This window comes from Triturus cristatus, chromosome 12 (genome assembly GCF_964204655.1).
Source record: "Triturus cristatus chromosome 12, aTriCri1.1, whole genome shotgun sequence".
NCBI classification, from domain to species: Eukaryota; Metazoa; Chordata; class Amphibia; order Caudata; family Salamandridae; genus Triturus; species Triturus cristatus.
This window is the reverse complement of record NC_140595.1, coordinates 444057793-444083990: the sequence shown is the minus strand read 5'-3', so window position 1 is coordinate 444083990 and position 26198 is coordinate 444057793. Positions and strand designations below refer to the sequence as shown.

Here is a 26198-nt window from a genome sequence, read left to right as displayed (position 1 = left end):
AGCCATAGCGCTTATGTTGCCCATCACTACTGCCACCCCCAGCCATAGGATGGGTGATGCGCAACACATCCAGCAGACTCCAACATCAGGTATGTCAGCAAAATACATCCCCCCTAACATCATGTCAACAGTGTGTAGTCTGTGACAAATGCCCACAACAGTGATTATGGCTACGAACATACAATGTAAGTAACAGCACATGTGTGACCAACACATGAGTGAGACATACACAAGGCAAGCATCACCATAGCACTGTGGCAATGTAAAAAGAACACCCCCTCACTGTGTAGAACAGAAGTTAAGTGTGGGCTTCCAAAATGCAGCAGATGTTGAGCATTGTGGTGATGGGGACTAAACCCCCCTCATCACAGTGACCAAAAGGTAAGTGTCATCATGTTCAAAGCTGCAAATAACAAACAGCATGTATGATCCCTGCTCCTGACACATTAAACACTTCTGGGGCAAACTAGTGGTTGTGTCCCATACACACAGAGATGTGGTGAGGCTAACAGTGCTGTGAAAACATAACACACTCTCGGCCATGTGCAGATAAGCACCACACATGGGAGCTGACAATGCATACAGTGTACAATAACACAAGAGCAGAAGTGACCATCACCAAGCATGCACACATCTCGAAAATAGACACACCAATCAAAATAACATGTGTAGACTGTAGGTGTCAGCTCACAAACTCACATTCCATGCCAGCAATGGCACCTAATAACCAGGATGAATGTGCACAATGATGTGATATGACTCACAGGGACAGCAGGCAAAATCACAGAAACAGCATCTAGACAAAGGCCCACAACAGCAATACCAATACACTATTGCCGGTGCACAAACACAAACAAGCAAACTCACACTGCACATCTGACACAGCATGTGTGTGTGTGTCACAGTATCCCCAGGCAACTACACAACACATGAGGGGGGCAGAACCACAGTGACACAGATGTGGATACAGTGCCATACAAAAGTAAACCATCATTGGGACACCCTCAGTGGGCAATCAGGCATTAGTAGATGAGAGGGAGCACAACAGACACATGTGACACAAGCTGGAATGTAAACCAACTAACACAGCAAGAGACTGACACACAACAACACTACCCCCAGGGACCAGACATTGGGTTGACACAAGCATGCATGACACCTCCACTGTGATGACAAATGCATATGTCATACAAACTGGGAAACCTAGACATGTGTCCTGTGCCACAAATGTACATCACACCTACACAAACACAAATAACTCAGCATGGCCCCTCATCCATGGACAAACGGGAGCTAGGGGACCATCCATGCAAACATTCACATCAGTCCACCCTCAACACCACACACCCTGAACTGCAACAATGTGTATCTGTGAAGACCGCATGGACAGGTGACATTGCACATGCACCCATGACAAACACAGGAATGTTGGGAGGATCTAAGGTGCACAGACACATCACACAAGGACAGTTTACAACCCTGGGGAATGACAGAAATACTGCACAGTATGCGGTACATGGGCATGACCTCAAAGCTCACGTAACCTTCAGAATCCCTTGCACAGTCCCAGGACAATGCAGAAGCCAAGGAGAACCACAAGACACACATGCTGACACCTGTCAGCATCGCAGCCATGAACCCGACAAGTGGGAGCAGTCACACACACATACAAATGTCTCAATCACTGAAAACTACCACCTAGGGACAACTACATGAGTTAGCAAATAAACAGGTGCCTTGAGGAACCCTGACTGTGTCCCATCTGTGTCTGACAACATCATCACCACTCAGAACTGACAAATCCCAATGATGATACACCAATTAACAGTAGTGTGTCATGCACCCACACATCTGGTAGCCCATTGGAAAAGTAGTGGGATGAACCCAGTACCACTCAGCAAGCATCAACAACAGGAACATATCAAGGGAACACTGTCTGTGTATGAACAGGGATGTGGACACACACACATGCTCATACAACACACGCCATGTCACTGGACAACACACTTACTTGAGGGGACACAAGCCCAGCTGTGCCAAACATATTCAAAGAAAGTCACACTCATGTCTGCAGAACACTTGGTCAGTCAGCCATCAGTTACCACACAATGAAGGCTCTGGTCACAACAGCCTGGGTCCGTGAGTCTCCCCTAACTCATCTGCACATACTCAAAACATATGTTTAGCAAGTTACACAGAGGACCCAGTTGTTCCTATACCAATGATGCCCACACATGTAGGTCCAGTGTTGATGAGCACAAAGTCTGTGGAAGTGACAAATTGGACAATGGGAAGCACATCATATGTGCATGAGTGAAAGCCAGAGATGTGACCATGCAAATGAAATGCTCACAGAGAGATGTCCACAAATAGTTGATCCTGACACACGCAGTTAGCTGCAAAGGATGACATGGATACCCGCCAGAATAGGATACATATCTCATGGACCACAGGGAGTACCTCACAGCAACACATCAGTATTCAACATTGTAAACAAAGCATCACAGGTGCAAGTGCATGTTAAACCTCATCAACATAATGTACAGCTAAATCAAGTTCACAGGCATAAAGAAAAAAGCTTTATTCAGCATATTAAAAGTTAAACGTCTGTTCAAACAAAAGGCCAATGGCCAGTCCATGTCCAAATGCCAAGGAGTAAACTAGAGTTACAATTGTCACACCTTGCTTGCCTGCACTGCTAAGGACCGGGGTCATCCCCTCAGAGGGACATACATGGGGGCAGGCCAGACACCGCAGGGACAGGATCAGGGCGCAGCAGAAGGAGGCAGTGAAGGGGTGGTGGATGCAGGCGAGACACTTACAACTGCAGTGGAGCTGACTGAAGTGGTGGGTGCTGTCACAACTGTGGGGCACAAGTCACATGGGGTGGGTGCCGGCACAACTCCAGTGGGCAGGTCAGATGGAGTGGATTGGCTCACCACTGCAGTGCCCAAGTCAGAGGGGGTGGTCATGGACTCCAATGCAGTGCCTACATCCATGGGAGCGGAATGGGGGCAGGTGAGGTCAGCAGGGCAGGGGGGGACACGGTCCCCACATCAGCGGCACTAACCGTCTGACCAGGTGTGGAGGAGCAAGTGCTAGGGGGGGATTGCTTTTGCATTTTGGGGATGGTGTTTCTGTGGGTGGGGGAACCAGGGGCAGGGAGTGGCTGGGGAACCTCTGGAGTGGTGGCCTGGGGGATGGAGGACGGAGACTTTGCCTTGGAGCTGCATGGTGGCGGGGGGTCTTGCTCTTCTGGTGCCGGGGGGACTTGCGGGTGGGCGTCTCGGTCTGACTGCGCCTGGGAGAGGTTGTCCGGGTGTGAGTGGCACTCCCCTCTGTGTGTGGGGACTTTCTCTTCCCCTTGTAATCAGGATCTGCTGGTTCGGTGGGGAAGAGGCCAAGGTCACAGAGGAAGAGCTTCTGGGGAGATGGGGCTGCAGGTGCGGCAAGGGAAGGGGGCTGGGAGGGAGAGGTCTCGGAGGACTGCGGAGTGGTTGTGGATGACTGTGTGTGTGTCTGCAAACCAGCCCCTGTGAGTGTTGTATCAATCCCCTGCGCTTGCTTGTGTGCACGTCTAGACCTTTGTTTGGGGTTTTTTGTGCTTGGGACAGGTAGGGTGCTAGGAATTGTGTGTGGTGCAGGGGTAGGAGGGGTGCAGGACTGTTGGAGGAGGGACACTGCTGCCATCAGGGAGGAGGCCACGGACTGATTGGTCCATGGAAATGCCCTCCATGAATGACACCAGTTGTGTCAACAGACCTGTGTGTGCATGGAGGACCTTCAGCATTGACGTCTGCCTTACATGGATCTGTCTAAGTAAGTCCACAGACTCCTCACTCAGGGCAGCAGGGGACACAGGGGCAGGGGGTGCGGTGCCTGACACAAGGGAGACATGCTCACAAACACAGGAGCCCACAGGGACCTTTGGGATGGGAGACGATGGTAGGGTGGTGGTGGAGGGGACAGCCTCACTAGCTGGGGTTTGGTGGCTGCTGACACCCACCTCCACAAGGGAGTCATCTTCAGAGCTGCTGTGGTCTCAGCTGGGGGGGATGCTGACGACTCCTCTGTGTGGCTCCACTCGCCCTCCATACCACTGGGTCCACCCGATGCCTCTCCTTCTGTCCCTTTAAGGCTCTGTGGCTCCTCCTGGTCAGTGGAGCTATCCCCTCCTGTGGCCGTGGATGTATCTGGATAGGAATAGAAAGCAAGAGAACAACATCAGTCACCTACACCGAATGCACACACCACAGTGAGTACATCACATCACAGGGCAAGCCCTGGCATCATCAGCCGAACACAGCTCAGAGTGCCAACACTGTTTAGAATAAGACAATTGTCATTCTCAACATCAACCATGGCACACAAATCCCTCCTTGACTTTCACACATATGTCCGTTGCATGTTCGATGTGCCAACATGCACCACCCACACATTAGTTGTACATGCAAGTGAACATGTAGGAGTATGTCACTATACACACAGCACATCTCTTGCTACTGACTCAGTACAGGTGTCCGGATGAAGGGATGGGCAGAGACTCATTTCACATGCTTGTGATGCATGCCAGTAACACACAGTATGATGTACTCATGTCCTGATGGGCAATGCCACAATGGGGTGCATGGTGCACACTTGAACACAAGCAGGATCGCTCATAGCAAGTTCAATGCCATGACACTGGGATGCCCTGAACGTCAGTCAACAATGTCCCCTGTCACAGGGGCAGGGCATCCAGACAACAACAATATGCACTGACTCACAATCCTAGCTCAGGGGTAAAGCTAACTCTGCAGATGACCGGCACACTTGCCCATCCCATGCAAACAACATATTCAGGACCCAGAAGACCCCACATCATGCAAATCATACATGAGTCTCTGCAAAAAAAAATCCCTGTACATTAACACCTCACAGTCTGCCAATCATGTAACCCAGCTGCATGAAGGACACAGTTGCTTACACCATTGTGCGCTGTCGGATTATCACACACCTATATGTCCCACAGGTCTTGTCTCTCACAGTCACATCTCAGATGTCATGCTGGCCCTCTTAATCATGGACACCCCAGTTGTACATAACAACAAGCCACACCCTAATGACACAGAGGCAAACACCTGAGGGCACAAGTCACTAAGCACAACCTGCAATTTCTTACACAGGAGTGGGATTACAGAGTGTTTCAAAATGCCCTTGAGGAGGCATGACTGGCCAGGTCTACGTGAAACAGTATTTGGCCCTGGACAGTAGTCAGGTGGCTAAGCAAGTGTGACATACTTGATATACATACTGCTGAGGCCTCAAAATTGGAGTCCCCTGCTGCATGGGTTTGTTTGGAATACCCCAGCCACATGTTGCGAGTCAGACCCGCAATTGGAACACATCTCAAGGGGACACACGGATCACATGTCAGATCTCAGGCATTGTGTAAACAATTGACCCACCCATGAAACACACAACAGAGTCACGGGAACAGATGCTGACCGGTAGCTGAAGCATAGCTGTCTGCAGGGACACAGTGCCCTAGTGACACAAGCAACAGACTGTAGGGGCCACACCTGTGGAACAGATGAGTAGGGTGCATCACACAATTGAGGGACCTAAGTATTGGACTACAAGACCTACGTAATGTGGAAGTGTGACCAGGCCAAAAGACTGCTATTAGCATGTCAGACATAGTACACAGATTACGCATGGACTTACCCCCTTCCTGCTGCTGTCTGGCCTTCAGCTGCCTATCCAGGTCCGGGAAAACCACCGCCAGTATCCGGAGCATGTGGGGGGAGTCAGGGTCCGGTGTCCGCCTGTCCTGCGTGGAGGAGACAGCTTCAGCTGGACTCTAGCTATCCTCCGGGTCCAGCCATAAAGGTCCTGCCTCCTCTTCTGGCAGTTGCGGATCCGGCGCTTGTAGACCCCCACAGAACGAACAGCCCGGGCGATGGTCAGCCAGATCTCCTGCTTCTGGTGGGCATCAACCTGTGAGGATGACAAAGTGAAAAGTACATTAATACACATGCCCCAGATTTGTGCAGCACACATTTGGATATACATGTCATCATCACAAAGGGAAATGAATTACACAGGTAGTGCAACCATGGGGAAGGAAAAATCCCCTGCTTGTCTGACATGTTAACAATGCCTGGATAGTTTAAGCTTGCAATAATGCACTTTAGCAGCAGGAAACCTATTCATTACATGTACCTACACACTTTGGGGGATGAAAGTAGTCAGTGAGAATGCTTGCCACTGGTGTACACAGTGCGAGTACTGCTAGTCAGACAACATGCATAATTAGGAAGTCAGTGGACTGCACACTCACCTGCTCCCCTGCTTTCCCATAGAGCTTGCTGTACTGTGGAAGGAGCCCATCCAGCAGGGCCTGGTTCTCCTCCTCAGTGAAGGCTGGGGCCCTCTCCAGAGCACGTGCCATAGCAGGAGCCAGAGGATTCAGAAACAGCATCAGTGGTAGCAGGGATGTTGTCCAGGAGCATGTAGTGCAGGCAAGTGAGCTCCCTGGGGGCCAGCCAGCCTTATATCTGTGCTGCAGAGACAGAATCTGTGCCATGTGTCCCTAGTGATAGGTCCAACATGGTTGCATTCTATGAATCTGGCGAATCCATTTAAAAGTACGACTCGTACACGCCTTCCGCATCGTTCAAATCTTCACCTTCACGGAACACTTGAAATTACAACATTGTTGTAGGCATCCAACTGAATTTCCAGTGCACAACTCGTGCAAGTTTTGAATCCGCATCCGTCTCCATGATAGTCCGGAGCCAATGGGTGCGCCCGGCTCGGTCAACTGACTGTACAACGTGTATTTTGAATATACACATGCACCCGTCTCCATATGATTCAATGGCCAAGGCGTACGCCTGTCTCGGACCATGCCTGTCCGACGCGTATGCATGATAGTCACCCGCATCGAATCTCATTACATTCAATGACAAAGCGTACGCACGGCTCAGACATGACCCGTGCAATGCGTACGCATTGTCACCCGCGTCGGTCCTCATTGCATTCTATGACAAAGCGTACGCACGGCTCGGACATGACCCGTGCAATGCGTACGCATTGTCACCCGCGACGGTCCTCATTGCATTCAATGACAAAGTGTACGCACGGCTCGGACATGACCCGTGCAATGCGTACGCATTGTCACCCGCGTCAGTCTTCATTGCATTCAATGACAAAGGGTACGCACGGCTCGGACATGACCCGTGCAATGCGTACGCATTGTCACCCGCGTCGGTCCTCATTGCATTCAATGACAAAGCGTACGCACGGCTCGGACATGACCCGTGCAATGCGTACACATTGTCACCAGTGTCGGACCTCATTAGTGTGACTATTATACGGATGCAACACACATATACTGGCCAAGGACACCTGTGCACACCTACCACACTACAGCATTGGCCACACAGTGTCCCATGGCATGTAAGGCTGCATTCCCTGATTGTTTGGGGGGTCACATCTGTTTTTTTGGCTGGCACTTTGTGAAGCCACTCCCAGGCTGTGCACGTGTACATGGGGGCAGAATCCTTTGTGTGTTGTGCACATTACCACTGTGATATGCAATTGTACAGTAATGGGCATGAGTCACGGACACAGTGTCAGGTTGGATATGCTTAGGACAGGACATATACACCCTAAGTCCTGGGGGTGATGACATGCACGTCACAGTGAGACCTGTAGCCACAATACTGATGTGCACCCACAGTCCGGGTGCATGTTGTGTCTCAGATGTGTCTGATCAAATGTGCCCAATGGGTGACAGTCTCCACATCCATGTGGTATATGCATCACCGTTGATGGGGTGTGTGTCTAAGAGACGTACATGTTGGGCCGGCACGAACAACAGTGGCCACTACCAGTGGGACTTACGCTTGCCTTGTGGTGTGTACGTGCTACGCCATGTCCATTGCTGTGTTGACGTGGCAATACAGGGACCCTGGGTTTCTGCATGGCAAAGATCTGTGATGCCTGGAAGACATGAGGCCTGAATTGTCACTGTGGTTTGTGTTTGGAATGTTGCAGCAGCACATAGGTTGGGTGACACAGCCAGATGTTTGGCCATTGCACTACATGGGACTCATGTGGACATGTGGAACTGAGATGTGAGGTGGTGGTCTTGTAGGTGACATATGTGTCCATGACCAACAGCACACACCTCAGAATATTGTGTAATGTTATGATCTAGCATGTGATATTGATCGTGGTCATGGCCACATGGGTGGATGAACTAAAAATCTTCCTTTGTGCATCTCTGTACTGCAGGGCACCAGCTGTCCATCGGCCGTTCCCAGACCTTGTAACCATGCAGGAACGCGATTGCATCAGACGGTACCGCTTCACCAGGCCACTGATTGCGGAGTCGGCGGAGCAGTTGGTGCCACATCTGCTACCTGGCCGGACATACCCTATAGCACTGACCCCAGAGGTGAAGGTGATGGCAGCCTTGAAATTCTTTGCACCTTCCAGTACCTTCCAGTACACTGTGGCTACTGCTGTTGGGATGTCACAAACGATGTTTAGTCGGGTGCTACGCGATGTCTTGGAGGGGATGTTGCAATTCCTCGACCTGTATATCAAGTTCCTGAACCCAACTGAACTCCCTGAAATAAAGGATGCCTTATATACACTGGGGAGGATGCCGAACGTTATCGGATCTATTGATGGGACACATGTTGCCCTGATACCACCACAGGCACATGAGCAGGCATACCGGAACAGGAAGCACTATCATTCGATCAATGCTCTGGTGGTCTGTCTTGCTGACATGTCGATCACACATATGTGTGCACGGTTCCCTGGTTCTGCGCACGATGCCTACATTATGAGGACTAGTTGCATTGCAACACTGATGTTACAGATGCCAGCTCAGCATGCCTGGCTTGTCGGTGTGTACTGACTATTTCTCATTGTGTGTGTTTGTCAATGTTGTATTCCGCACTCCTACAAAACTCAGCTACTTGTTCATTTTTGTGTGTGTAGGTGACTCCGGATATCCCAACATGCTGTGGTTGCTGACACCCCTCAGGAACCCTGTGACACCAGCCGAGCTGCGCTACGAGGTGGCATATGGTCGGAGCAGGAGGGTGATTGAGCGGACATTCGGCCTCCTGAAACACCTCTTTCGCTGCCTGTACAAGACCGGAGGGGCCTCCCATATGAGCCTGCAAAGTGTGCAAAATAATCCTTGTCTGCTGCATGCTACACAACATGGCGGTGCAGAAGCAGGTGCCTCTCATCCAGGATGACGATGGTGATGACCAAACTCCGGCACCTGTGGAGGATCCCGGCCTGGGCCAAAATGCCAGTGATGATGAAGATGATGGTGACATCCGCTCACAGCTCATCAACAACTTCTTCACCTGAATGTGAGTTTCCACGGTTGTTATGTGAATGTATGGAGGTCGCCTGGAATGTGTTGTGCCAGCTCTGTGGCTGTCTGAGTGTGTCTGTGTGCCACTTGACTGGATGCGTGCTGTGATGTGTCCATTCAGGTGGTATGTACTCCACAATAGGGTAGTACTGCTAACTAGTGTTTGTGTAGGTGTCTTGCAACATGTTTTGTGCATGTGTATTGCATTTCTCTCCTGTTCTTCTGTGCTTTTGACTGTATCTTGTCTGTCCTTCCCAGGGTACTTTGCCTGTTGTGTTGTCAACACTGACCCCCAACACCCAGAAGCCAACACCAGTGTGGAAGCTGACAATTCCCATCAAGTGATGTACCACACATCCCTGGACTTCCATTCTCCAACACATTGAGAGTGTGTGTCCACTGTTACGTAGAATTACCGTGCAACTATTGTGGAATAAACGTGTAGCTGATGTGTAATGTACCTGTGCTATGCTTTGTTATGTGTGTTGTCTGTCTTCCCACATCTGAGTGACATCTGCTTACCTCACCTGTGGACTTGTTACCACTGACTGGGGTTGGTGTTGTGTCTGTGCGTGCCAATGCGTTTCAGGTCGACATCATTGTGTGTGATGAGTAACATGGCCATGGTGAGTATGTTTTGTGTTGCCATAGTGGTGTGTCTCCCTCACATGTGTCACATCCCTATGACTCACCTTACTTTGGTAACACTGTTGCAGTATTTGGCATGCACTGTGTTGTGTAGCAGATCGACATCTCCCTGAACATGACAACTTGGAATCACAACAGAGGCAAGTATGGTGTACTGGTGAGCTTATTTACAAACATGTGTGAGGGAAGTGCACAGGATGGTGGGTGCGGTACATTGGTTTGGGAATCCAAAGTTCACATTGGAGTTGGAAGTGCTAGTAGATGACATTTCCATGGTAAAGTTCACAGTCATCTGATACATTGGCCCAACATGAACCCTCCATGTCATGTGGGCGAGTTTTGTGCGATGGGACAAGGTGAACGGGTTGCGCACAAAGGACATTGTCCTGAACAGGTTTAGAGGCCCTGGGAGATGTGCTGGGACATCTGCCTCTCACATGTCCTTCTTTGGACGACCCCTCTTCTTCCGGGGGGGGGGATCCTCATGTGCAGGCCTCTGCGGTGCAGGGACTCTCTGCCAGAATCCTCCTCCCTCCCTGTGGCGCTGGCAGATGGTGTTGCGACATATGTTGTGGGCACACAGGGGGGTGTGGACAGGTTGGTGTTGATCTGGCAGAGGCATTGGAGTATATCCCGATGCACCACAGTAATGTCATCCCACTTGGCCTCCATGCAGGCATGGTGGGTGACCTGCTCGTGTTGCATATCCTTGAGGATCCCAACTACCTGGCCAAATCCTCCGGTGCTATCGTGGTACGCATCTAAGATGCGTGCCAGGTGGGGGTCATCATGCAGTCCAGACCCCTCTGCAAGGCGCTCCCTGTGCCTCCCAACCCCCCCAGCACCCCTCTCCACACGGGCAGGACCAGTGGCGGGATGCACAGGTGACACTGGGACCCCTTGGGTGGTGTTGCTGGTGGTGTTTGCTGTAGCTTCAGAGGGGTCCTGTGTCCCTGTGCTGTGGGTGTTGATTGGCCTTGGTCTGTCTGTGGTGGTGGGGGTGCCCTGTCGGTGTCCAGATGCTGGAGGCATAGGTACAGGGGATGCTGATGTTGATGCTGATGGTGCTGCATTATGGCTCACACCGGAGGGGCCAGGTTGGTCGTCGTCATCCGAAGAGGACAGTGAGAGAGTCAGACCAGAGAGCTCAGTGTTCGCCAGAGTCTGGGACTGGGTATCCTCATCATTTGGTGCTGGGTACCCAGCACCACCTGTGTTTGGAAGAGACACACAATGTGATTTAAGTTTCTACATGCATCGATGGTTCACAAACATGACTTTTTCTACTTTTCGAACAGATGCCTGCCTGTACACTGCTTTTTCCCAGCTTGTCACAGACAGAGTTTGATATTGTTGTTGGCCATTTCCCAGCATGGCCTTGTGCTCCCCACAACAGAGCCCAGTGTCAGACATCTTGTCAGTCCCTTCCCACTCCCTGTGAGGCGAGTATGGTTCAGTTTGATCTCGCTGGACCATGTGGGTGGGTGTAGGTTGTCTGTTACTGCGAGTCCCATCATACTCCTGGCTACACCCCCTTCCCAGCATGCCCACACTTCCTCCCTCTTGACTCTGCTTCCCTGTGAGGGGGTGTGACAGCAATGGCAAGATGGCTGACTGTGAAGTCCTGATGTTTGTTGTTGGCCATTTCCCAGAATGGCCTTGTGCTCCCCACAACAGAGCTCAGTGTCAGACATCTTGTCAGTCCCTTCCCACTCCCGGTGAGGCGAGTATGGTTCAGTTTGATCTTGCTGGGCCATGTGGGTGTATGTAGGTTGTCTGTGACTACGAGTCCCATCATACCCTTGGCTACACCCCCTTCCCAGCATGCCCATACTTCTTCCCTCTTGACTCTGCTTCCCTGTGAGGGGGTGTGACAGCAATGGCAAGATGGATGACTTTGAAGTCCTGATCTTTGTTGGTCATTTCCCAGCATGGCCTTGTGCTCCCCACAACAGAGCCCAGTGTCAGACATCTTGTCAGTCCCTTCCCACTCCCTGTGAGGCGAGTATGGTTCAGTTTGATCTTGCTGGGCCATGTGGGTGGGTGTAGGTTGTCTGTGACTGTGAGTCCCATCATACTCTTGGCTACACCCCCTTCCCAGCATGCCCATACTTCCTCCCTCTTGACTCTGCTTCCCTGTGAGGGGGTGTGACAGCAATGGCAAGATGGCTGACTGTGAAGTCCTGGTGTTTGTTGTTGGCCATTTCCCAGCATGGCCTAGTGCTCCCCACGAGAGAGTCCAGTGTCAGACATCTTGTCAGTCCCTTCCAACTCCCTGTGAGGCAAGTATGGTTCAGTTTGATCTTGCTGGGCCATGTAGGTGGGTGTAGGTTGTCTATGACTGCAAGTCCCATCATACTCTTGGCTACACCCCCTTCCCAGCATGCCCATACTTCCTCCCTCTTGACTCTGCTTCCCTGTGAGGGGGTGTGATAGCAATGGCAAGATGGCTGACTGTGAAGTCCTGATGTTTTTTTTTGTTGGCCATTTCCCAGAATGGCCTTGTGCTCCCCACAACAGAGCTCAGTGTCAGACATCTTGTCAGTCCCTTCCCACTCCCGGTGAGGCGAGTATGGTTCAGTTTGATCTTGCTGGGCCATGTGGGTGTATGTAGGTTGTCTGTGACTACGAGTCCCATCATACCCTTGGCTACACCCCCTTCCCAGCATGCCGATACTTCCTCCCTCTTGACTCTGCTTCCCTGTGAGGGGGTGTGACAGCAATGGCAAGATGGCTGACTGTGAAGTCCTGGTGTTTGTTGTTGGCCATTTCCCAGCATGGCCTAGTGCTCCCCATGAGAGAGCCCAGTGTCAGACATCTTGTCAGTCCCTTCCAACTCCCTGTGAGGCAAGTATGGTTCAGTTTGATCTTGCTGGGCCATGTAGGTGGGTGTAGGTTGTCTATGACTGCAAGTCCCATCATACTCTTGGCTACACCCCCTTCCCAGCATGCCCATACTTCCTCCCTCTTGACTCTGCTTCCCTGTGAGGGGGTGTGACAGCAATGGCAAGATGGCTGACTGTGAAGTCCTGATGTTTGTTGTTGGCCATTTCCCAGCGCGGCCTTGTGCTCCCCACAACAGAGCTCAGTGTCAGACATCTTGTCAGTCTCTTCCCACTCCCTGTGAGGCGAGTATGGTTCAGTTTGATATTGCTGGGCCATGTGGGTGGGTGTAGGTGTTCTGTAACTGCGAGTCCCATCATACTCTTGGCTACACCCCTTTCCCAGCATGCCCATACTTCCTCCCTCTTGACTATGCTTCCCTGTGAGGGGGTGTGACAGCAATGGCAAGATGGCTGACTGTGAAGTCCTGATGTTTTTTTTGTTGGCCATTTCCCAGAATGTCCTTGTGCTCCCCACAACAGAGCTCAGTGTCAGACATCTTGTCAGTCCCTTCCCACTCCCGGTGAGGCGAGTATGGTTCAGTTTGATCTTGCTGGGCCATGTGGGTGTATGTAGGTTGTCTGTGACTACGAGTCCCATCATACCCTTGGCTACACCCCCTTCCCAGCATGCCCATACTTCCTCCCTCTTGACTCTGCTTCCCTGTGAGGGGGTGTGACAGCAATGGCAAGATGGATGACTTTGAAGTCCTGATGTTTGTTGGTCATTTCCCAGCATGGCCTTGTGCTCCCCACAACAGAGCCCGGTGTCAGACATCTTGTCAGTCCCTTCCCACTCCCTGTGAGGCGAGTGTGGTTCAGTTTGATCTTGTTGGGCCATGTGGGTGTGTGTAGGTTGTCTGTGACTGCGAGTCCCATCATACTCTTGGCTACACCCCCTTCCCAGCATGCCCATACTTCCTCCCTCTTGACTCTGCTTCCCTGTGAGGGGGTGTGACAGCAATGGCAAGATGGCTGACTGTGAAGTCCTGGTGTTTGTTTGGCTACAAGTCCAAAGTGAGCCCCTGTGCTTCACACAGCAGCACCCAGTACGGGGTATCTTTTGCGATATTTCAATGAGGTGTGTGTCAATGCATTGTACCCGGTGAGTTGTGTGGAGTTTGTGTTGAGGGGGGGTCTGGTAAGTATGGTCAGGGCTGTCAGTCCTCCTTCCCATCATGAAACGTGCTTCCATTGTAGGGTGTGCAAGTTGTCTTTCAGGATGTCAGTCAGTGGTGTCCTGCCTCTGATTTGCACACAACCCCGAGCAGGGCCTTGTGCTCCCCGCAGCAGGATGCAGTGTCAGCCATCTTGTCAGTCATTTTCCACTCCCTGTGATGTGGGCATGTTTCAGAGAGGTCTTGATGGGCCAATCAGGAGGGGGACCATTATCTGTGACTACAGGCCCCATCATGCTTTTGGATACACTCACTTCACCTGCAGCCCCACTATTCCTTCCTGACAGTTATCTGCACTGTGAGGTTGTGTGTTTGTGGTGGCAAACTGTCTGGCAGGGTCTATTTGGCTTTGTGCCACTGGCTTGCTCTATTTGTTTGTAGGTTGGTGCATGTCATTACACAGTTCCCAGTCACTCTGAGATGGCAGGTATTGTGTTTGTCTGACTGGCATACACATCTTGGGCTGATTATCTATTGGTTAGTGTAGCTTTGCTTGTGGTGCATGGTTTCACTGTCCCCTTGCCACACAATCTTGGGTATGTTGTTTGTGTACTCACCAGGCTCTGGGATGTCTGTTAGGCCATGGACGCTCTCTGGTGGTAGGATGTTCTGCACCTTCTCCTACCAGGTCCTGAAGTAGACTGGTTTGGCAGGAGGGCCACCACCAGTGCACTGACTCAGGGCGTGATCTTTTTCAATGAGTTTCTTGACCCTCCTGCGCATGTCATACCACCTGTTCTGGATATCGTCCTTTGTGCACCTTGCTGGTGCTTGGGCGTTCACCTTGTCCACAATCCTCGCCCACATCTTGGCTTTCTGTGAGATGGGGGTCCTTTGGACCAATGTACCAAACAAATGTGGCTCTACACTGATGATCTTGTCTACCAGCACTTCTAACGTACTATCTGTGAACTTTGGATTCTTCTTTGGGGGCATGGTGATGGGTGGTGGTGGTGAGGGATGTAGGTGTGAGGGTGCAAGTGAGGGTGGGTTTGTGTTGGTTTTGCTGGGTGTATGTATGTGTGCTTTTGTATGAGGTGCTGATGGTGTGTGAGTTGTGTGATGGGAGAGTTGTGAGGTTGTCTGTGGTTGCTGTGTACTGGTGTCTGCTGCTGGCTGTGTCTCCTGTTTGCAAGGGATGATGGTAGTGATTGTAGTCCTTTATATAGTTGGAGTTGTGGGTGTGTCTTTGTCCCATGTTGTTTTTTTTTGCTATTTATTGGCTTTGTCATTGCTTGTTTGGTCCTTTTTTTGTCTTTTTTCCTTTGGGTTTTGTAGGCATGAAGGAGACGTTCATGTGACGGAAACGGACGCTGCTGTTGTCTCATGCGGGCTTCTCCGCCTTGTTCATGCTGCCTATCTACTGTGTTCGGTACGCGTCAGTCGCGGAGGTCTCTATTGCTTGTGTGCCGGGTTGTCTGTGCGTGTCGGTCTTGCGGCTTGGTCTCCGTGCGAGTCGGTCTGGTTTTACACGCATTCCATCGTACTGCGCAAATCGTACATCGCGGGTACGGGTCGGTCGGGTTCATTCCGGGTTCGTGTCGGTCGGTGATAATCGCATCGGTTTTCCGTCCAGATCACTATTTTCCCTACGGCTCGGTCGTACGGCTTGTATTCCGTACGTGTCGTTGTAATTCACACGCGTTGCATCGTACTGCACAGGTTGTACGGCTCAGGTCCGTGTCAGTTGGTATTCGGTCTGTGTCGGTCGGTTCGTTTTGCGGCCGGAATCGGAATCGGCCCCAAAGTATTTAGAGGGATACTTCCCATTAGAATGGAAAAAACCCTCTATCTTGCCTCTTTTAAAAAAAACGAATCTAGATGTAAAAGACCCCAACAGTTTCAGGCCTATATCCAGACTTCCTTTATCTGCAAAAATTGTTGAGAGGAATTTAAGTACGCAACTTAGTTTCTTTCTGGAGGCGACGCAAGCATTGAACCCTACCCAGCATGGCTTTAGAGGGGGCCACAGGACTGAATCGGCTCTTTTGAAATCTACTGAAGAGATCCGAACCATTTTAGATAAAGGGGGCAAGGCTGCTCTGATCATGGTAGATCTCTCGGCAGCATTTGATACGGTCCACCACGATTTGTTGATGGACCGGCTGCAGGAGATCCGAGTTCAGGGCTCTGCATGGAGACTTCTGAAATCCTTTCTCACAAATCGAAGTCAGTCAGTGTCTTTAGGGGAATTTTCATCCGAGTCCTTTTCTTTACCTTGTGGGGTCCCGCAGGGGTCCTCTCTAAGCCCGACAATATTTAATGTTTATGTGTCCTCTTTGGCGCCCCTCATTCAGTCATTCGGATTTAGTTTGACTTCTTACGCGGACGACACTCAAATCATGGTCTCATTACAAACAGATGAGTGGCGTAGTACGGCGAACCGATTTAGGGACTGTATGAACGCCATAGGGATTTGGATGGCCCGAAACTGCCTTAAATTGAACTCCAGTAAGACGGAGGTGGTATGCTTTAGCAACGATCCTACTTTTTGGACCCCTGAATGGTGGCCAGACACCTTGGGTCCTCTCCCCGCACACAACAAGAAGGTAAAAAACTTAGGAGTGTGGGTGGATCATAAGCTCGGTTTTAGAGACCAAGTAAATTCAGTGTCTACGTCCTTTGCTCTTAGGTCCTGTAAGAAAATGCTCCCGCTCTTACCTGTAGAGTGTCACCAAACAGTCGTTAGAGCATTTACTATGTCTAGGCTGGATTATTGTAACTGTAACAGCCTGTATCTCAATATCCAGGAAGGAATAATGAATAGGTTTCAACTCCTGCAGAATGCTGCCGCTAGGTTAGTGTCAGGTATCCCTAAATATGCATCAATCTCTAAGGCGATACGGAGGCTTCATTGGCTGCCAGTTAGAAAGTGTACCCAGTTTAAGGCTTTGGTGCCGATTATGATCCGGTAAAAACCGGGTACGAACCGTCGGTCGGAGAGTTTTCTCCGTCCGACTCGTACCCGGTCGGAAAACTTTACAAACATGGAATAACAATTCGCACGGAAACACCATTTCCGTACGAATCGTAAAAAACACCGACCGACGAAAATATACGTACGAATGTGATCCGGGAATGCTGCGACGTGACGTCGGGACGCTTTCAGGCAGCGTTTCACGACCCAGGAAGTACGATTTGAACCGACAGCAGTCCAGACGGCGATATTTTCACGGCACCCAAAAAGTGCCGGAAAAGCGAAGTACGGCGCAAAACGACCAGAGTAGGTGGCCCGGTACGCGCCGTACCCCCCCCAGCCCCCGTATGTACGTGCCGACCCCCCCAGCCCCCGTACGTATGCACCGACCCCCCCCAGCACCCGTATGTACGTGCCAAACCCCCCAGCCCCCGTACGTACGCGCCGACCCCCCCAGCCCCCGTATGTACGCACCGACCCCCCCCAGCCCCCGTACGTATGCGCTGACCCCCCCAGCCCCCGTATGTATGCACCGACCCCCCCAGCCCCCGTACGTACGCGCCGACCCCCCCCAGCCCCCGTATGTACGCGCGGACCCCCCCAGCCCCGTATGTATGCGCCGACCCCCCCAGCCCCCGTACGTACGCACCGACCTCCCCCAGCCCCCGTACGTATGCACCAACCCCCCCAGCCCCCGTACGTATGCACCGACCCCCCCAGCCCCCGTATGTACGCACCGACCCCCCCAGCCCCCGTACGTACGCGCCGACCCCCCCCCAGCCCCCGTATATACGCGCCGACCCCCCCAGCCCCCGTACATATGCGCTGACCCCCCCAGCCCCCGTACGTATGCACCGACCCCCCCCAGCCCCCGTATGCATGCACCGACCCCCCCAGGCCCTGTACGTACGTGTTGTACCCCCCTGTGTATGCACACCCGTGTACGTGTCGTACCCCCGTGTACGTGTCGTACCCCCGTGTATGTACAGCCGTGTACGTATCGTACCCCCGTGTATGTACACCCGTGTACGTGTCGTACCCCCCGTGTATGTACACCCGTGTACGTTCGAGTCATACCCCCCGTGTATGTACACCCGTGTACGTGTCGTACCCCTGTGTATGTACACCCGTGTATGTGTCGTACCCCCCGTGTATGTACACCCATGTACGTGTCGTACCCCCCGTGTATGTACACCTGTGTACGTGTCGTACCCCCGTGTATGTACACCCGTGTCGTACCCCCGTGTATGTACACCCGTGTACGTTCGAGTCGTACCCCCGTGTATGTACACCTGTGTACGTGTCGTACCCCCATGTATGTACACCCGTGTACGTGTCGTACCCCCCGTGTACGTGTCGTACCCCCCGTGTATGTACACCCGTGTCGTACCCCTGTGTATGTACACCAGTATATGTGTCGTACCCCCCGTGTATGTACACCCGTGTACGTGTCGTACCCCCGTGTATGTACACCCGTGTACGTGTCGTACCCCCATGTATGTACACCCGTGTACATTCGAGTCGTACCCCCGTGTATGTACACTCGTGTACGTGTCATACCCCCCGTGTATGTACACCCGTGTACGTGTCGTACCCCCGTGTATGTACACCCGTGTACGTTCGAGTCGTACCCCCCGTGTATGTACACCCGTGTACGTGTCGTACCCCCCGTGTATGTACACCCGTGTACGTGTCATACCCCTCGTGTTTGTACACCCGTGTACGTGTCGTACCCCCGTGTATGTACACCCGTGTACGTGTCGTACCCCCGTGTATGTACACCCGTGTACGAGTCATACCCCCCCGTGTATGTACACCCGTGTACGTGTCGTACCCCCCGTGTATGTACACCCGTGTACGTGTCGTACCCCCTGTGTATGTACACCCATGTACGTGTCGTACCCCCCGTGTACGTTCGAGTCGTACCCCCCGTGTACGTGTCGTACCCCCGTGTATGTACACCCGTGTACGTGTCGTACCCCCGTGTATGTACACCCGTGTACGTGTCGTACCCCCGTGTATGTACACCCGTGTACATTCGAGTCGTACCCCCCCGTGTATGTACACCCGTGTACGTGTCGTACCCCCCGTGAATGTACACCCATGTACGTGTCATACCCCCCGTGTATGTACACCCATGTACGTTCGAGTCGTACCCCCCCGTGTATGTACATCCGTGTACGTGTCGTACCCCCGTGTATGTACACCCGTGTACGTGTCGTACCCCTCGTGTTTGTACACCCGTGTACGTGTCGTACCCCCGTGTATGTACACCCGTGTACGTGTCGTACCCCGCGTGTATGTACACCCGTGTACGAGTCGTACCCCCCGTGTATGTACACCCGTGTACGTGTCATACCCATGTGTATGTACACCCGTGTACGTGTCGTACCCCCATGTATGTACACCCGTGTACGTTTTGTACCCCCCGTGTACGTTCGAGTCGTACCCCTCTGTGTATGTACACCCGTGTACGTGTCGTACCCCCCGTGTATGTACACCCGTGTATGTGTCGTACCCCCCGTGTATGTACACCCGTGTACGTTCAAGTCATACCCCCCGTGTATGTACACCCGTGTACGTGTCATACCCCCCGTGTATGTACGCGCTGGGGGTACGCACCGTACATACACGGGTGGGGGTACGACTCGAGCGTACACGGGTGTACATACACGGGGGGGTACGACACGTACACGGGTGTACATACACGGGGGTACGACACGTACACGGGTGTACATACACGGGGGTACGACACGTACACGGGTGTACATACACGGGGGTACGACACGTACACGGGTGTACATACACGGCGGGGTACGACACGTACACGGGTGTACATACATGGGGGGTACGACACGTACACGGGTGTACATACACGGGGGTATGACACGTACACGGGTGTACATACACGGGGGTACGACACATACACGGGTGTACATACACGGGGGGTACGACACGTACACGGGTGTACATACACGCGGGGTACGACACGTACGTACGGGGGCTGGGGGGGGTCGGCGCGTACGTACGGGGGCTGGGGGGGGTCGGTGCGTACGTACGGGGGCTGGGGGGGGTCGGCGCATATGCGGGCACATGTCTCCATGGTTGCTATGGGTGTTCGGTGCGGACGGTGTTTTTTCCATACGGTTGTAACATCGGACGCACGGGATGGATCGTGATTCCGCGGTCGGACTTCACTTTTCACATTTGTACGGTGATTCGTCCGAGGACGTGTCGGACACATTTTCCGAGCCGAGGACGTGTGGGGAATAATTCCCAATGCGGTTCATATGGACTTTTTACCATGCGAATCGTGATTGCCAGTTTGTACGGCACTTGTTCGATTCGTACCGTAAAAAGACCGGATACGAGTCGTACGGGGAATTTTTTTGCCGGATCGTAATCGGCACCTTTGTGTTTGGTTCACAAGGCGATTCATGGAACAGGGTCAGCTTACTTAAAAGAGCGGCTATTTTGGTATACTCCTACTAGATCACTACGCTTATCTGCAGCTAAGCAGGTCTATGTGTCTTTGATCAAAAAGGCCCCTGGGGTGGAAGAAGCTTTGTAGTGAATGCAGCCGAAGCCTGGAACAATCTTCCATTACACCTCAGAGGGTTGACCGACCTGTTGGCTTTTCGCAAAGCTTTGAAAACCTGGTTGTTTACAGAATATTTTCACTTCGGTGTTGAGCCTTGGGTAGATTTCACACAGCGCCAGGACAGCCTCGGGTATAAATGTTATAAATAAATAAATAAATAAAATAAATATTAATAATTTTTAGTAGTTATACAAAAAATTAATTATGTTTTGCATTTTAGTTCCAAAGTTGGTTGTGGGCTTATAGGGGTATAGCGTGGGAAGTAATTTAATTCTAACTAATTAATTAATATTTTTTATTAATTTATATTTTTGTATTTAATATTTTAGATTGTTAATGGTGGTAATTAATTTATTATGAATTAGTTTTTAATGGATACTTATGAATAATTAAGTGTTAATTATGTTAATTGTGTATGTTTTTTAGGTACGGGTTGTGGGTTTGTAGGGGAGTAGGGTGGTAAGTAATTTAATTATAATTAATGAATTAATATTTGTATTAATTAATATTTAGGTATTTAGTGTTAATTAATGTATTATTAATTAGTTATTAATTGGTTAATAATAATTATTAAATAATTGTTAATTATGTTAATTGAGTCATTCTTTTAGGAGCAGGTTGTGGGTTTATAGGGGAGTAGGGTGGGAAGCAATTTAATTATAATTAATTAATTTATATTTTGTATTAATTAATATTAATGTATTTAATATGTTATAATGTTAATTGTGATTATTAGTTTATTATTAATAAGTTAATATTTGGGTATTAATAATTATTAAATAATTGTTAATTGTGTTAATTTTTTAGGAGCGGGTTGTGGGTTGATAGGGGAGTAGGATGGGGAGTAATTTAATTTTAATATAGTTTTCAATATTTTTTATATATTTATTTAATGTTATTTTATAGTGTTAATTGTGTGAATTCATTTATTAATAATTTTTTTAAAAATGCATGTTAATTGAAATTAATTGAGTAATTAATTGTTAATTAATTATGTTAATCGTGTCATGTTTTACGACTTTGGTGGTGTCATTTATAGGGGAATACAGTGGGAGGTAAAATATTTTTTATTTAATAATTATTTGTTAATTAATGCTAATTCATTTGCTGGATTGGGAATAGTAAATCATTCCTCTCCGCTATCCAACACTTTCCCTATTGTTGCACTTACTGAATTGGGAATAGTCATTTTTACCTCTCTGCTATCCAACACTTTATCCTACTGTAGCACTCCCTGGAGTGGGAATAGTAATTTTATTCCCTCTGCTATCCAACACTTTCCCTACTGATGCACTCATTGGAGTGGGAATAGTAAATTATTCCCCTCTGCTATCCAACACTTTCTCTACTGTTGCACATGCTGGAGTGGGAATAGTAATTTTATCCCCTCTGCTATCCAACACTTTCCCTACTGTTGCACTCTCTGGAGTGGGAATAGTAAATTATTCCCCTCTGCTATCCAACAATTTCCCTACTTTTGCATTCCCTTGAGTGGGAATAGTAATTTTTAGCCCTACGCTATCCAACACTTTCCCTACTGTTGCACTTAATGTCGTGTAAAATGTAGTTTAAAAAAACATATTTTAATATTACAATTTATTATATATATATATATTATTTTTATTTTTATGTTACAGGTGTATATATATATACATATATATATATATATATATATTTATTTATTTATTTATTTATGATTTTTACTATGTTTCTAACATTTTATAATTTATTAAAATAATTATTTATTAATAATATTAAGTAAATATGTATATATTATATTTTATATATGTATGTTTAATTTATTTTTAGATTATATTTATTACTTATAATTTTTAACATTTTATAATAATTCTATATATTTTTTTTCATTATGGGGTCTATTCCGATCCTGTTTTTTTTTTTCCCGTACGACTCGTATCTGTATTGTTTTACGTACGAATCCTACAAGAACCGTACAAACGGCGAAGTACGATTCATACGTGAAAAATACATACGAATCGCCTCGGGAAAAGTCTACGAGACGTCACCGGACAGTTTTACATACAAATCGTAAAACTGAAGTCCGAGCGCGCAAGTACGATCCGTACCGCCCGTCCAAACACACAAGCGCATGGAAAAGGCTCCGTACGGAGCGAACTTTGTACGAGCCCTACCCCGAGTTCACTTGTGCCCGGGGTACGTGTCGTACGGCCCCACCCGGCCTCCCACCCCTCCCGCGTATGTCTGCACCGTACCCCCCACCCCCCCTTTGTGTGGCACGTACCCCCCGACCCCCGTATGTACGGCACGTACCCCCCACCCGCGTATGTTCACACCATACCCCAGGCGTACCCCCACCCGCTATGGGTGGGGGGTACAGGCCATACATAAAGGGGGTGGGGGGTACGTGCTGTACATACGGGGGGTGGGGGGTACGCGCCGTACATACGGGGGGTGGGGGGTACGCACCGTACATATGGGGGTGGGGGTACGGGCCGTACATACGGGGGTAGAGGGTACGGGCCGTACATACAGGGGTGGGGGTTACGCGCCGTACATACGGGGGGTGGGGGGTATGGGCCGTATATAGGGGGGTGGAGGGTGCGGGCCATACATATGCCATGTTGGGGTACGCACCGTACATGATGACACGTACGATGTGGGTGATGGCGTGTACGTCGCGTAGCGGGCCCCATTTTCCTCATGCATCGCAGCGTACTTAGCTTTTCCGGCACTTTTTGGCTCCCGTAAAAATATAGCCGTGCGGAGTGCTGTAGGTACGAATCGTACTTGCTGGTTCGTAAAACGCTGCCTGACTCCGTGCGGACGTCGCGTACGCGCTGTCCAGCATCGGAATTGTATGTATTTTTTAGCCGTACGGTGCTTTTTACGATTCGTACGGAAATGGTATTTCTGTACGAATCGTACTTGCTGGTTTGTACGGTGGAATTCCCGGGTACGAGTCGTACGGAGAAAACGCTCCGTACGACCATTTGTACCCAGGTTTTACAGGATCGGAATTGGCACCTATATGTGTTATTTAATTTATGTTACATTATATTTTATACATTTAAAAAACCAATATTTTTAACAACAATATTTTTAACGATATTTTTTCTCTCGATATTTTGGTACTTACCATTATAAAGCTAGGATGTCGATATTTTTGACAACGATATTTATGTCCCTATATTTTTGTAACACTATATTTGTGTAGTCGATAATACTGTCAGTGATCTATTTAACAAGGGAATCGGAGCACATGCTTGAGTAATATTGTACTCTGTATCTGTAAAGTAATGATGTAATAGTCCTTAAGTCTGTGAAATCTTTTCACTATTAAGGGGCCGATTCCTATCCGGGTCGGAAAGCACTCCGACTGAACCGGATCCGGAGTATTTTCCGACCAAGCCGGCTTTCTGCAGTCCGACCGAGCGATGCGACCGTATGCTGCCGGACTCGATTCGGTCGGACTCCCATAGAAGTCAATGGAAGCCGGTCGTACAACGCATACATGGGCTCCCATTGACTGAATGGGTACGTCTCGCGCAAGGGCGCCCCTAGAGTGGGTACGCGTCGATGCCATCCGCACCATACATGCCTGTGTTGGGGGGACCCTTGGGTCTCTCCCTATGTCCGTGTCGTAGGTCTGCGGGTAACAGGGGGTCCGATGCGGAACCCCAAAGGCAACCACCCGGACATTTTGCGAGCTGGACACTCCGGATCGCACAGGCTGTCCGACGCGTGCATCGTACTGGCCCAGTCGTAAATCACACCCATAGCACGCCACGGTTAGCTTTCGACCGAGACGTACGGAGCGGTTCGGACCCGGAAACGACTCGGTCGGTGAATTTCACGATACTCACATCGTACTTGCTCGCTCGTACAGCTGTACCAGTCGGGCGGAAAACACGCGTACGGCTTGTAGTTTTTCCGGCCGGATCACTTCGGTGCCCTTTCAACCCGCATCGGAATCGGCCCCTAAGTTGAAGTATTTTAACAATAAAAAGCATCCGACAGCCAACACATGTTTCATCCAATGGACTTTTTCAAGACTAAAATATGTCTGTTTCATCATGTAATGTTGAAAGGTCAATTGATTCTAGGAAGAGCATTGTAAAACAATAGAGGATGGTTCACATTAGTCAGAAATGTGTCAATAATGAAAAAACTGCAGCCTGTACCGATAAACCATCAGACCAAAAAGTGAGCATTAGCATCTTCAGAGCTGGTGAGATGTCCATTTTAAAGGTGTACAGTTATAGCGGCTGTAATAAGGCTATGTCACTCATGAGCTAAAGTTTCAGTAAAGTGCTCACTTTGACTGCACATATACTGAAATTGGTATGATACAGAGAAGACTTGCATGGCCCCTGCACAAGGATAGCAAATAGACACACACCTAGATACCAGAAATCAAAGCAACATGAAGTCCCATTACCAGAGTACCACATTTGATCAGACCCTGTGAAATAAATGCATGTGAATAAATAACTGTAATTTGTCTCATTGTGTTTCTCTGTTGACTAGGGGTGCATGAGGAGGATGTCTTGCCAGATTACATAAAGATACATTTTTAAAGTAAAGAAGCAATTGTTGCCAATCATTGTTATTCTTTTAAGTCATGAAAGCTCACCATTGCTGCAAATGCTGTCTGACTTTAGGGCAAATAATAAAGAATGAAAAGATGACTGCAGGGTTCACCTGTACCAGGTCATTATAGCGCAGATAGTGTCTCGAAGAAGGTTCACGTATGCTACTTAGAGATGATTTTATACAACACCCTGTGCGTCATTACAGCAACAAAACTGTATGGTCAAGAGAATCCTAACCCTTTATGAACCTCTACATGTCAGAAAAATAATCTGCCTCAATTTTGTCTATAGTTTCAATATTTTGGTGCCGATTCCGATCCGGGTTGGAAAGCACTCTGACCGAGCCGGATCCGGAGAGTTTTCTGACCGAGCCGGAGTCCTGCAGTCCGACCGAGCTAGTACGATGCGGCTGTATGCTGCCAGACTCGGTTCAGTCGGACTCCCATAGAAGTCAATAGGAGCCAGTCGTACGACGCGTACATGGGCTCCCATTGACTGAATGGGTACGTCTCACGCAAGGGTACCCCTAGAGTGGGTACGCATCGATGCCATCCGCACAGTACATGCCTGTGTTGGGGGGACCCTTGGGTCTCCCCATGTGTCCGAGTCTTAGGGCTGTGGGTGACAACGGGTCTGACGCGGACCCCCAAAGGCAACCACCCGGACGTATTGCGAGCCGGACACTCGGTCGTAAATCGCATCCAATGCACGCCATGGTTAGCTTCCGTGAATTTCATGTAGCTCGCATCGTACTTGCTCGCTCGTACAGCTGTACGAGTCGGGCGGGAAACACGCATACGGCTCGTAGTTTTTCTGGCCAGATCGTGTTCGGTGCCCTTCCGACCCGGATCGGAAACGGCCCCTATTAGCTTTAGCCATGACATTTTTAATGCATTGTTATGGGTGCTAAATCCAATATGACGAATATCAATATTATCAAAGTATTTTAATCACTCCTTTATTTTTTGGTGGAGAATACCCAATCATATCTTTCACTTATAATATCC

The 26198-nt window shown here is 49.8% G+C and overlaps 1 pseudogene; it reads left to right on the top strand.

Annotated features, from left to right (window-relative positions):
* Positions 1-24907: 24907 nt before the first annotated feature.
* Positions 24908-25007, top strand: LOC146776081 (U6 spliceosomal RNA; annotated as a pseudogene).
* The last annotated feature ends 1191 nt before the right edge of the window (positions 25008-26198 follow it).